This window comes from Xyrauchen texanus, chromosome 21 (genome assembly GCF_025860055.1).
Source record: "Xyrauchen texanus isolate HMW12.3.18 chromosome 21, RBS_HiC_50CHRs, whole genome shotgun sequence".
Taxonomy (NCBI): domain Eukaryota; kingdom Metazoa; phylum Chordata; class Actinopteri; order Cypriniformes; family Catostomidae; genus Xyrauchen; species Xyrauchen texanus.
In genome coordinates this window covers 11,426,860-11,436,866 of record NC_068296.1, presented here as the reverse complement: position 1 = coordinate 11,436,866, position 10,007 = coordinate 11,426,860, and positions in this window count along the sequence as shown.

Sequence of the window (10,007 nt, the reverse complement as noted above, 5' to 3'; positions counted from 1 at the left end):
ACCACCCAACAAGACAGGGCTAAGATATTAGTGGAGACTGGTGGGAATTTTAACACACCACATTTCTTTAATAACTCTTACGTAACTCTTCTGTTTTGCAAGAAAATTCTTAACTTTATGTTCAGGTCAAAAAAGACCTGGTAGAACAGTAAATATACAGCACACATCCCTTTTGATTGTAAACATGAACAGTGACATGCTGTAGGTTTGTTTTGTTTTTTACAAAAATAAATAAGTAATTATATATATATATATATATATATATATATATATATATATATATATATATATATATATATATTATAAATTACTTTTAAACAGGTAAACAATTACCCGAACATAAAAAGAGGTAATATACTCTAAGTGCTCACTCTGCCTGAGAAGTGCAATCATTTCATTTGTAAACTTTTCAACAAAACCGATTTTAAGTTCAGTATTTAAGGATTTGATGCCTCTGAATTCAAACTAATAGCCTATCTATTCATATCTATCTCTTGTTAAGAACATATGCTTACACACTGTAGCTGGTAGATTCCAAATCAAATCGAATCATTTGAAAAGGTCCTTAAACAGTACCAAATGTTATCAACGTAGCCGCATTTGTATTTCAGTGCGGTTTATAGACTTTCGGTCTGTTTATCATACAATGTGATTGTAAAACTTCAGATGACTTTGTATATGACATGCTTTATTAAGTGTTAAAGTGAGTCATAAGAAGGAAAATCATACAATTTGAGACAGCACGAAGGTGTTATTTGAGTGAATTATAACTGAAACTGTATATGGGTTGGGAGGGTTACTTTTGAAATGTATTCCACTAGAGGTTACAGAATACATGCTGTAAAATGTAATTTGTAACATATTCTGTTAGATTACTCAAGGTCAGTAATGGATTACTTCTTCAGTACTGGTAGATTTTTTTCACTTATTTTGACTATAAAAACTCTGCCAGTACAGTAAGACAAAATAAACATGTTAAAAATACATTCTCTGAAAAACCTAAATATCTTATGCAGTGTTGTTTCTAAAACAAGATACATCAAATTGACCTTGTTTTAAGGATTTTTAGATATGTTGGAAAACACTTTACTATACGGGTGCATTAATATGCATTAATTCATGCTTAACTAATGCACAGATAATATTGAGTTAATGTATGACTCATGATTAACTAAGTCATTCATTAATTGATTGCCACATCAGCAACTAAATAAAGAGTCTGTCTGATTAATGTATTAAGTCATATATGAATTGCTATTAATTAAATGTGTCATAGTGGATTAATTCCCTAACAACTTATTATATGAACTGATAGTGTTAATTAATGTGTTAATTACCACAATGAGCTGAAGCCATGCATTTGAACTTCCACCCAATACAGGTGCACTAATTTGCATTAAATCATGCTTAATTACTACATTATTACTGCAAATTCATGCGTTAATACGGGTGCACTAATATTCATTAATACATGCTTAATTACTACATTATTACTGCAAATTTGTGTGTTAATTACAACAATTACTTAATGATGAGTTAATAGTCATGTGCCTCAACAAGTTAAGTCATAACATAATGATATATTTGCAAACCATTAGTTAATAATTCATTAAAACAAATGCTGATACAGCCAAAGTACTGCCTAAAAAGTCATATATCACATATACATCCACACACACACACACACACACACACACACACACATATATATATGGCTTCAGCTCATTGTGGTAAATAACACATTCATTAACACTATTAGTTCATATAATAAGTTGTTATAATAGGTGTTAATAAGTAATAGTTGCTTCAAACTTAATTCTCTGTCTGCTTGTATGAATGAAACACATCATAATAAAGTGTTTCACCACTGTTCAAATGCACTTTGCATTGCATCATTTATATACTTTTTTAATGCAACACTATTCTAAGTACCATACAATAGATACTAATATTTTGTACTTTCAATATGTAATCCCGTTACATGTAGTCTGTTACTCCCCAACCCTGCATATACTGTAAATGTACCTTATCCCAAAAATAGTAGGTAGATTTGTATTAGTCTGTGAATTATGAAGGAAATTTGTAAACATTTTATATTTTATATACTTTATATTTTTATTATACAATATTTGATGGTTTATTTGCAGACATTAATCGAACCAGAAATTCAGCTGTAAGTTTAAACAGTTAATTTCATTAGTTTGTTACATTTACAGCTGCAGAAACTCATTATTCACTTTTTATTTGGCATGTCATGGAAACTGGCTTAAAATAGATATACTCTTATGCTGTTGACAGATAACTCTATAATGAGAAGACCTGCTGTGCAGCTAAGAGAACTCACTGTTTCTGTTTACTGGGCTATGTACTGGGCACTGTTGCTATTGACCCTCACTCCTGTGTAGTCTGTATAGCAATTTGTATGTGAAAGCCATAAAACTCATTCTGTGATGATTCCATCCTGGCAAGCACCCTCCCACCTTTCCTGCCTGCCACTCCTCTGTGGGCTTCATTTTAGGAGTAAATAGCCGAACAGCTGTCTTAACTTCTCTTACTTCCTTTTTTCATCTTCAACTCTCTTCCCTCCTCTTCCATTTCTTCATTCCTTTCTCTTCTTGTTCCCTCATATTGGCCAATGTATCCTCAATCATGCTGTTTTCTGCAGTACTATCTCTGCATGCTTTAGAGGGGCCATAGCCTTCTCTTTTGGAGCACTTTATTTATTTTCCCTGAAGTCCAATATACAATACATGTTAGTCAAGCTTTCTTGAACTAAACACATTTATTATTTAAAGGTAGTATGTCTATGTGGCAGGGTGGAGGATGGGGCCGGGTCATGATCCTACACACCCGGTCTCGTATTAGGCTAATCAAGCCTCCCGAGAGGGATAAGGGTCGACTGCAGAGGATCATGCGGGAGAGAGAAATGGTTTACGGACATGTCCATCATGTGTGTGTTTGTCTTTTGTTTAAGTTTTATATTAAAACATCATTATTTTTGCAATTCTGTTTGAGGGTACTAGAGGTGCATAATTGCACATTTCACCTTTAATTTTACATGACCCCTTTCATCTTTACCTCTTTAAAACCCTTATAATTAAAGAGCTTTTGCTACTGTACCTTTAAGACTTATGTATTTGTAAATTACCATTGTTATGATTGGTTAGAGTGAACCTCTCTGTTAAGGTTTAGGTCAAACTGATGATCATCAGGGTAGAACAAGTTACTGGTTGCTGAACAGGCATCAATATGTAAATGTGGGCAGCCATATGTTACTATTTTTATGATTGTGATGTCTTAAGAATGACAGTGTCTGAATGACACGTATCTGCAGCTTTGTTTCCATAAATGAACTGGGTGGAATTAGTTAGACTTCCAGTCGAGTGAATGCTGGCATGTTTGTCTGCTGCTGCTCTCCAGCTTCTTTTTGATGTTTTTAGATGCATTTATTTAGTGGCCTTTTGAAGGAGCTACCTCAGGTTTTATGCTTTTGTTTTATTGATAATCGTATAAAATATGGACTATTGACTTTTTTAGTTTGTTTGGAATCTACGCCACACCTTCACCAGACCAACTCGAGCCCTTCTCTTCTATGCTTTTATCGACACGTTATCCTCTCGTCTGACTGGATTACTTCAAAGTAAATAAACACTGCTGTACTCACCGATGGTCTTCGCTGGGACTGTGGCATGCAGTCTTGAGTAGGCTGCTTGATTCCCTGCCCGTCATCCATGTCCAGTGGGGCTAGAGCTTCTGCACTTTGAATTTGAGGATGTTCTGCCTCCTGCTGCCCATCTTGGCCTGCTGGAGTTTTGCTGTTGGCCCTCGCCAGTCTCAGTGGGGAGCTCACTGCTTGTTTGCAGGCTCATGCTGTTATTTTCCAACATGGTTTTATACTACTTATCCCTGGATTTGCGGCATCTGAATTCCTCTGCCTGCATGTCAACTGGAGTTTACAACTATTGCGCTGCTCTTGGAATGCGCGTTGCCCCCGGTATGTCCATCGAGGGTCACGCCAACATCCCTGCAGATTACCAGCTGATTCCCCTGACCACATACCGGCCATCTGGTCTTCACGCCATCACCCTCCAATTGGTGCAAGTGATGTGAAGCGAGTGTCAATTTTGATAATCTCATAATAATTTTCACAGATGCCACCACTATTAAAATGGCCCTTATAAATACACAATCAATATCAAGCAAGTCTTTTATTTTGTATGACTTTTTTATTTTGCGATCATTGGACTTTTTATTCCTCACGAGACCTGGCTGAATCTTGGAAAATAAATGGCCCTGGGATATCTAACTTTGCCAGGCTGTGACATTTTAAATTCCCCACAGATTTCAATTGAGGTCCAATTAGAAAAGATTGACATCTTGTGTCCTGATTTCTGTCCACTCATGTACAGACCTCCCAGATTTAAGTTGGACTTTATCCAACAATTTTCTTACTTTCTCTCTGGACTGGTGTCTCAGTGGTAGATTCCTGATTCTTGGGGATTTTAATATTCACGTATGTTCTCCGTCAAAACCTCTGGGAAATGAATTTGTCTTAAAATTTTGTACTACATGTCACTGATCCTACTCACAATATGGGTCATACTTTTGATCTTGTGTTAACTTATGGCATCTTAGTATCTAACTTATAGGTCTTAGATATTGGAATTTCTGACCATTATTCGTTAGTGCAAGAGTCTTTTTGTCCTTGTCTTATCGCTACATTTTCTCAACCCTTACATCACTCCCAGACCATTCACTTGTCTACAATCAATCTTTTTCTAAATTTTACATATCGGATTTCACAGGTGATGTCTCAGCTGTAGTCGAATCATTGGTTGAAAATTTCAATAAATCTTATATTTTGACTCTTGATAATGTCGCTCTGCTTAAGCCAAGGAGTGTTTCACAGCCATGGCTAAATTACATCACCCGCGCTCTCAGACAAGAGTGTAGAAAAGCAGAACGCAAGTTGAAAAGAGACAAGCTTCAGGTCTCTTTTGACATTTTAAAGGTGTGTTTAACATACTATCAAGGAGCAGTAAGGAAGCAAAAGCTAAATTTTTCTCTTATGCAATCTCTGATAATGTAAATCGACCAAAAGTATTGTTCAATTCAATCGATTCTGTTTTAAACTCTACATGCTTTTCTGGATGCCACCCAAGAGACCTGTGAGGAATTTTTTTAACATTTTTACTGTATAGGTGCTATTGTACCTTTACAATTTGATCAACCACTAATACCATTCCAGTTCCCTGATTCACAGTCTCATCAGCAAAGTTAGCAGTTGTAGTCTCCAAGATGAAGTGTTCAAGTTATAAGCTGGATATTCTTTCTCCACACCTTCTTAAATATGTTTTCAAAACTATTAGTTCCAGTTGACAGCTATAATGAACTGATCATTAGCAAATGGAGTTGTTCCAAGTAGGTTTAAACATGCAATTCACATTCTTTGTTAAAAAAAAAAAAAGAAGAAAAAAAAAGTGGGGGGGGCCTGTGTAGCTCAGCAAGTAAAGACGCTGACTACCACACCTGGAGTCGCAAGTTCAAATCCAGGGCATGCTGAGTGAATCCAGTCAGACATCCTAAGCAACCAACTGGGCTGGCAGCTAGGGTGTGTAGGGTCAGGTTGGGTTAACCTCCTCGTAGTCCCTATAATGTGGTTCTCGCTCACGGTGTGGCACGTGGTGAGTTCTGCATGGATGCCACGGAGAATAGCGTGGGCCTCCAAACACGCTAGGTCTCTGCGGTAACACGCTCAACAAGCCACATGATAAGATACAAGGATTGACGTCTCAGACAACTGAGATTCATCCTCCACCACCCGGATTGAGTCACTACACCTCCATGAAGACCTAGAGTGCATTGGGAATTGGGCATGCCAAATTGGGGAGAAAAATGGGAGAAATCACAAAACATTTACTGGATAAAGCAATAAATAACAATTGCAGGCCAATTTCCAATTTCCCTTTTATTTCCAAGATATTGGAGAGAGTTGTTTATTCTCAGCTCTTCTCCAATCTAAATACATTTAACATTTTAGATACAGCACCATATCTGCCTTTCTGAAGGTCAATAATGATATTTTTCTCTCCATGGATTCAGATTCACCTGTTGTCTTAGTTTAGACCTCTATTAGACCTTAACTCCGCGTTTGACCATATCAACCATAATATTCTTCTCAATCGTCTTGAGTGTATGGTTAGCATCCAGGGCATGGTCCTCCAGTGGTTTGCCTCCTATCTAAAATATAGGATGTTTTATGTAAATCTAGGACATTTGTAATCTTCATCTGCTCAATTATCATATGGTATCCCTCAAAGATTGATTTTGGGACCCTAACTATTTTCCCTGGATATACTTCCACTGAGTTATATTTTGCAGAAGTGAAGAATATCTTATAAATGTTATGTTGATGATTTTCTGCAAGATTAGACAACAAGTGTTAATTTGATGACACCCTAAATTGCTTCAAAGATATTAAACATTGGCTGGCTAACAATTTTTTTTTTAATTAATTGAAAGCAAAAAACAAAGTTCTGATCTTAGGTTCCTCCATGTCCTACTTACCTGGTCTGGTTGCCCAGTTAGGCCCTCTGTTGTTGAATCAAGGTTAGACTATTGTAACACATTGTACATTGGTCTCCCTTAAACTGCGTCATCTCGCCTACAGCTGGTTCAAAACTTGGCAGCCAGGCTCTTAATGTGGCCAAGAAAATGGGATCAAATTTCCCCTCTATTATCATCTCTACACTGGCTTCCCATGAAATTTAGGGTCGATTTAAAAATTCTGATTTATGTCTAGAAGGCACTTTCTGGTCTTGTAACCTAATATATCTGCAGTGTTAGGGAGTATTGTAATGGGATTATGTATTTAAAATACTAAATATTCATAACTGTGTTCCACTACAGTTACAATTTAAATAGTTAAGTATTTAGTTAAAGTATTTTGATTACTGAAGCGATTACTTTGTATTTGAATGTAATTTGTTTAATTTCATATTTAGCCTATTCAGTTGGAAAACATTAATTAATATAAATGATGTGATCCGAGGAGGGTTTGAACAGCATTCATAGAAGTTCACACTGTAGTGAATGAAAAGGTGGATATGACATCCTTGAGGAACTTTCCCTTGGGAGTTTAATGGTACATCATGTTTCTACAGCTTAACAAAATCAGTTAGAAACACTTTGAGAGATGAAACATACATCCAATAAATATACGATTACATGCCTTGTCAATGTTTTTAATGCGGTTAGGGTATTTTTACAAGAATACTAATATATATATATATATTATTTTTATTTATTTGTTTATTTAACAGGAACAATACACTAGGCATTGTTACACACAGACAACCGATGCCGTGTACTTAGGGCATATAGCATAAAGCTAATTTGCATCCCTTGTCCCTGGTTAGGCTTTTACATAAAATCAAAACTAATGTAGCCTTTAACATCATATAAAAAGCTATAAATAATATAATTTCTTCCACAGTCTCTGAACAGAATCCACATATGATCAGAAAAGGATGTGGTTATTTTCACTCTGTAGGGTTTTGAAGTTTGGAGCAGTAGAAATAGTTAATCTTGTGTACAATGTCATGTGAACATTTAGCTTTATGCTAAGCTACAATTGTATTTCTTGCCTTTTTTTATGCATCTGTTACCAGATGTGATATTTTATAATGAATTCTATAAAGAAACTTTGTGTTAGATCATACAATTTTTTCTCTAGTACGACCTTTGATATTAGAGCAAAAATATTATTCTTAATGAGAATTTAAATATTGTTTTCCTGTAAAAAATGTTTATCATAAAATCCTAAAAAAAAGATACATTTATAAGTGCATAAAATATTTAGTAATTTTTTTTTAGAGAATGTATTTTTACAGTGAAGTGTATTTTCTTACTTTATTTACTTGTTTACAGTCAAAGTGAAAAAATCTGCCAGTGCTGAAGAAGTAATCCAAATTATTTAGACTATGTTACTGATATTGAGTAATCTAACGGAATATGTTACAAATGACATTTTACAACATGTATTCTGTAATCTATAGTGGATTACTTTTTAAAAGTAACCTTCCCAACACTGTATATCAGTGACCTTCTCCTCCCTTACTCCCCCACTAGAGCGCTCAGGTCTTCTAATCAATAAAGAAAACCTTTGAGGGTTTTCGTTGCCACTATAGATCTAAGGGCGAAAGTGCCTTTTCTGTGGTAGGTCCTAATCTCTGGAACAGTCTCCCTTTCCATGTTAAGTCAGCTTCCTCATTAGCCATTTTTAAATGTTTATGTTTATATACTGTATATATATATACTGTATATATATATATATATATATATATATATATATATATATATATATATATATATATATATACACAACTCTCTCATTGTATATTTATTTGTTTGATCTGTAAAGCACTTTTGGTCAACTTCTGTTGTTTTTAAATGTGCTCTATAAATAAAGGTTGACTTGATTAGTATAGGGAGATTTGTGTTATGAAGGTTAGAGTATTTCTACATCAGACTTTTTTATTTCAAGAGGAAATAAAAGGAAAAATTGTTCATGATATGTCCCCTTTAAGGAATAACTGTTTACTAGGAGTGTTTGATTTAGAGTTTTTTTGGAGATGGCTCCAACTCTTGGCCATTAGTGGGCAGTGCCTTCCCTAGTGACATATTTTCACCCCCAAAATTGCTTGTTAGGCATGAGTGGAAAATCAATGGAATTATACAAATCATAGTTTAATTTTCACTCGTATATAACTCACTCAATCCACTGCTTATTGCATCCGATTGACACTTCATGATAAAGTTTAAGTTTTTCTGTTACTGCTGGTCAGTTTCTCTACCCAAATCCAAACACTAATGTTCGTGGGACGAGAGAAGCTTACTTTAGTCTAGATGGCTTCCATGCAGATGCAAAAACAATTCGATTCACTTCAATAACTATTAATAGCATATTATGGAGATTTAATAAAATACAAATATAATTCATTTGGATCGCTGTTTTTAAATGGAATGTACAGTATAGTACATGAAATCGTTTTTTATGGAACGTATGGTGAAAATTTTAATACAGCGTCTTTTTAAACTCAACAGTCTTGACCACAACAGACTAAATAGCAGTGGGTTTAAGTAAGATATATTGGTGTGGTTATTGCTTTGATAGAATATCACTAGTTTACCTGTGAGTTAATAGTGTTTCCTATTCCATATGTTCTGACAATGGCCCTGTGAAGATTGCAGTCTTTAATCGCTCTCTAAATTTACATGTGTGACATGAAGACAAACTCCTGATATTATAACTAGAGACATTGCATAAATTTACCTTAAATTTACTGGTAACAATGTAATTCTCTAGTTGCTTCTCATATCCAAAATAAAATAACAAGAAACAAGCTGGGTTGGAAATAATTTCATTGTCATATAGAAACTAGACAAATTGGGAGAATCCATTTCTTGCATTGATATTGTTCCTTGCATTGATATTATACTACTCAAACCTCTGAAAGTTTTAAAATCTGTTACACTTTCTCACTCTTTTCCATGCATGCACATTATCTCTCACTCAAACGCACATGATTAATGAGTTGGTGTCCCACTAACCAACAGGTCTTTGGCTGAAAATAATGAATTGGAATTCTAAAGAACCAATCACATCCTTTACAATCACAACATCCTGTTCATAATGTTACAGAGTTGAACAAAAGAATCGATTCCTTTGTCAGAGTCGACCAGGATTCTAGGACGAGTCAGAGTCAAGAAATCTTCTATTTTGGAGTTGACTCCCCATCATTACTGTTTACACAAGATCAGGTGAATCCCAGTGTGATAGGGAGCACAGTTAATTAATCTGTCCTGGCCCCTTTATCGCCTTATCCATAGAGACTTTCTGAGAGACTATAGGAGCATCAGGGATCTGCTTAGCCCTGTAGGCAGACAGGCAGACACAACAACTGAGTCAATACAGGCTGAGAACCAGAGTCCCCGTTAAAGCTGAG